Source organism: Psammomys obesus, unplaced genomic scaffold (assembly GCF_907164565.1).
Source record: "Psammomys obesus unplaced genomic scaffold, mPsaObe1.curated_primary_1811, whole genome shotgun sequence".
NCBI classification, from domain to species: Eukaryota; Metazoa; Chordata; class Mammalia; order Rodentia; family Muridae; genus Psammomys; species Psammomys obesus.
In genome coordinates, this window is record NW_026596125.1 from 18,329,741 (window position 1) to 18,334,300 (window position 4,560).

A 4,560-nucleotide genomic window follows, 5' to 3' on the forward strand; every position below is an offset into this window, starting at 1 on the left:
ACTTGTATCAAGAAAAGAACTGCAGATGAGAAAAATCTAGCTTAGTAGAACACTTTCTCTATATTACTTGGCTTTATTAGACTTGTACTTACGCCACAAAATACCTTCAGGTTGCATTTATGTCTATAAAGCTTTAAAGTTATAACCTATTTTCAAAATGGCAAAATAGGTTGCTTAAAGAACTTTGGCCTGATCTTTACCTCTTCTCTTTATGTTCTGAATTCGATGGATAATTGCTCGCTTTTGGCTATACAGAAACTGCATGTCTATTTCCTGAAAAATACCAATTAAGCTGCCATCGCAGCTCCTCCAATGCTATCTGCTGGTCTTCGGTGTCAAAGGCCTGAGAACAAATGGCCGGAAGGCCGAGTCTGAACAGCCTCTGACAGGGCGCCAACTCTGAGCAGTCACACTTTAGCTTCAGCTTGAGCTTTCTGCTTTGCCAGAAAGCGAGAGAGAAATAACACATCAACTTTATAATGCCACACAAATGCTAAAGGTCACGGCAAAAGTGATGCTTTTCCAGGAGACTAATCACTTTCAAAGGTCACTAACATTGTTTTAAAGGAAGGCCTCCCCTACCAATCTATTCAGTCTGGATTTCTGTACAGAGCTAAAGAAAGGTTTTCAACAGAACAAACGCTGCACTTTGCCTTCGCATCATTTCTTGGGCGCTAACATCAGTTTCTGTGTGTGTGGCAGGAGAGGGAGAGTTTGTGTGCACCAATGCTTATTCAGCCTCACAGCAACACTATGAAATTAAAAATACTGGTCAATGAGGAAGTGAACTCAAGGGGCATTGTGACGTGCACAAGGCCACAGCTGAAGCCATGAGTTCCAAGACTCAACACTTCTGGCTTCCTTGGCTGCACGGCTTCCTTCAGTCATCCTGGGGGAGGCCTCAGTCATTCTCTTTCAGCTCTGACTCACCGCAGTGGTTATTAACCTTGGCTGTAATTTAATATTTTAAAAAGACTTCTGCATGAGTGTGATTTAAACATCCTGGGGAAGAGCGTGGTAATTAGCATTTTCCAATAGTGACTTAAAGAGACACCTTGCCTCTTTAGGGTGTCTGAATTCTGATTGTGCTTAGGTAGCTCCTGGGACAGTCACAATAGGAACTGGTCATGAGAGAACCACATGATACATCCTGAGTCTTCAGACACTTCAGTGTGGGCCACTCAACTGTCTGTGTCATGAAGGGGCACCAAGACCAGCCAGAGCCAGCAGGAGGGAACAGAACCTATGACGATGGCAATGGGGTATGACAGGGAAAGAAGGGGTGCTGGAGCCAGCACACCTGAGTTCAGGCTGCAGTGCTGCTCTTCAGCAACTCTGTGAACTCTGGCCAGTCACTTATCTTTTGGTTTGCAGACTCGAGAGGGTCCAGTCCTGTGAAAGGACAAAGCCAAAGGCAGCTGCTGCTGGGAGTTTTGCTGTTACTGCTACAGTGACAAGGACTACTGCCAGGGGCATTGGTAGATTAAAACAAACTTAAAAAGCTTTTTTTTAAAAAATCACTTAGCATTTGACTCTTGGGTATTTATATTTGCCATTAGTTTGGCAATTCTAGTTCTCAGCCTAGCCAATTAGGAGAGAAGGCGAGAGTTACTCTTTCCGTTTCCATCAGGTCCATCCAGAGTTTCTACAAGTCTGTGATGGAAGGCACCTCCAATCACGTGCATTAGTTCCCTGTGAAAATGGTTTTCAACACAGATAGCAAGAACAGGAAAGAAGAATTAACAAGCAGCCCCACTAACATCTGAACAATCACTTCTGAACATTAAAGTCCTGACAAATGGGTTCCAATCTAAATAAAAGTGTTGGATAGGGCTGAGAACAAAAAGGAATAAATACATTGTCTTTACCCTCATCCAGTTATGAAATGACTGACATGGATTAGAGATTTCTTCTAGAAATGTGAACTGAAGACTGTTTGACCTCTTCCATAATGGCTTTCACGTTGAAACAATTGGATGTGCCCTGCGTATTTTTCTCTTGAATCATAACTACAGAGTAGAAGGGGTCACGGAGGGAAACAGAGTCACTGGTTCTCAACCAAAATTTCCAGGAGGACCCTGAACTCTATGCAAGGCCTGAATTCTAAGCATGGCCTGAGCACACACAAGAGAGTAAAGGCGTGGCTGTTGTGTATGCAGAGAATCTGGGTGAAGCACAAAGGGCATGGAAGCACCCAGGGTTCACAGCTACTGTGGCCTGCGGGCTGATGGGGCACTCCACTGCTCTCGTTGCCGTTGAAGGGTTAGAGAAGAGCATCAGTCCAGACGCTGGAGGCAACTCCCTCCCAGTGTGGGTGTTTCCTTTCCACACTGCCCCACCTCACACTCGGCATGCAGACCTCTGGCGTGAGCACTCTAGCACTGCAGTTCCCTTCTAAAGGGTGGGCACAGACCCCCTCTCGCCATGTGTGTGCCAGGCCTGAGCCTCTCCTGCTCATTCAGGAAGTCTTTTAACTGGGCCACTCTGGTGGGCTGTAATGGCCTAGAGCACAGGGACTTTCCAGGGAGTTTCCCAGCTCTGACACCAGTGTTCCGATGGCTCATGTTCGGGGTGAAGCCGAGATGTCGTCTAACTTCAGTGCTCTGGAGTAGTTTCCAGAACAAGGCAAACAGTGAAGAAACGTTTATCGACTGAATGGCAGAAGTTGGAAAGGGGCCACTTAGGTTTCTTTGGCCTCAAAGTTTCACTTTGGAGAAGATGAAGAGTCAAGAAAACACCTTAGTTGCTAATGACCCTTCCCTCTAACATACTCTAATTTTCAGTCATAAAGGTGACTCACTTAAAGAAAATGAGATGCTACTAATCTATGAAAAGCTTGCTGTGACCCCCCCGCCCCCAGGAACAGCAGGATTCAATGCTGGAGCCTACCCTGTCAGACCATCCTGCACTCAGGCACACACCCGACATGGTCCCAAGTTTCTGGCCTAGCCTTTGGGACCTGGAGTTTCTCTTTGTTGCTCTAAGCTAATTTTGTGTGTTTCCTGTTATAGCTCCTGCCCTCCTCCTGTGTCCTCAATCTCTCCCTCTGTAGAGCTCAGCTCCTATTTCAAGAAGACTCTGTCCCCATTTCCCTCCGCCAACACCTCCATTCTTTACATCACTACACTGTGAAGACACCGTCTGTCTTCAGCCCTCCTTTTCTCTGGGAAACACGAACTTGAGCTGGTGCACATGACCCGCCAAGGCCCTAGATGTCTCCTTTACAACTCTAGAACACTACACTAACTAACCCCAAGTCCTCTCAGCCCTCCAACCTCCATCGTATCACCTAGGCCTATCCATCCTTTCTTTACATTATTTCTCCTCTATCTTTTCCCAGAGGCAAGTTTACCATTCAATCTTTCTACATCATTCTCTACCTGGATTTACTGCTTTCTGTAGAACCAGACACACATCAGCCCTGCCACGGGAGCCAGCCAGCCACTTCGATCTTGCCCATTCCATACTTTTAGAAACACCTCACTCTTGCACAATGGTATTCTGATCCTCTAACAATTTCTCTACAGGCTAAATATCCATCCCTGTTTCTCATTTCTGAAGCAGAGGACTTACTAGTCACCTAACCCCAAAACAAGTGTCAGGTATGTGTTTACTTGTGATGTATTATGTGCAGAATCCATTCACTCATTCGGTAACTATTTACTGTACATCTGATCTATTAGGGAGCATAGTGACGTCGTGGACGCAGTATTGTAAGACACACAAGCCCTGTCCACATGCAACACAGAAGCCAGTGGGATAGCGAGGGAAGAAGCTGTTGCACAGTGGTCCAGTCTCCCCTTAAAATAGTAAATGAGGGCTGAGGACACAGCTCCACTGGCAGAGGGCTTGCCTGGCATGCCTGAAGACCAAGGCTTTCTCCTTGGCATGAGGCCCCATGCCTGTAATCCCAGAACTCAGGAGGCAGAGGCAGAAGGACTGGGAGTTCAAGGTCATCCTCCATCACAAAGCCAGTGTGAGGCCATCCTAGGGTGGCCTAGGATGTGAGACCAAGTCTCACATTTAAAAAGGAAAAAAAAAATTAAATGAGGTCTGGAGATAGAGCTCAGTGGCTGCACCCAGGTGTCAGCCCCAGAGACCCAAGCTGGGCACAGGAAGAATGAAAAGAGAAGAGTCAAATGGGCCAGCCCAAGGGCTGAGATCTGTGGTCCAGGGTTCAATCAGGCAAGAAGTTCAGAAAAAAAGAACAGGCTGCTGGTGGTGAGAATGTAAAGCAAAGCTTTCCCTAACACACAGGACTTAAGCTACACATGCCAGAAGGGGAGAGGGAGGTGCCTTCCACGGGAGGTGGGGGGGCACGAGCAAGGGCACGGAAGAATGAAAGCAATGGAACACCGTGGGCTCTTCTCATCCAAAGGTCCCTTAAAAACCTACTGTCAGCGGCTAGCTCTGCAGTGGACAGCAGGATGGGCGACTCTGCTCTACTTCCACCCTGAGGACTTACAGCCAGGCGGGGGGGTGGGGGTAGGGGTGGGTAGCGCCTGGGGAGTCCAGAGCGGCCAGGAGTGGATCTGGGTTACATAACAGTACTTACAGAAT

At 47.3% G+C, this 4,560-nt stretch overlaps 1 protein-coding gene across 1 annotated transcript in view; it reads right to left on the minus strand.

Annotated features, from left to right (window-relative positions):
- The window catches only part of Hspa12a (heat shock protein family A (Hsp70) member 12A), a 138,893-nt gene that overhangs the window by 133,399 nt on the left and 934 nt on the right, over window positions 1-4,560 (minus strand). The gene's annotated exons all lie outside the window — the stretch shown is intronic.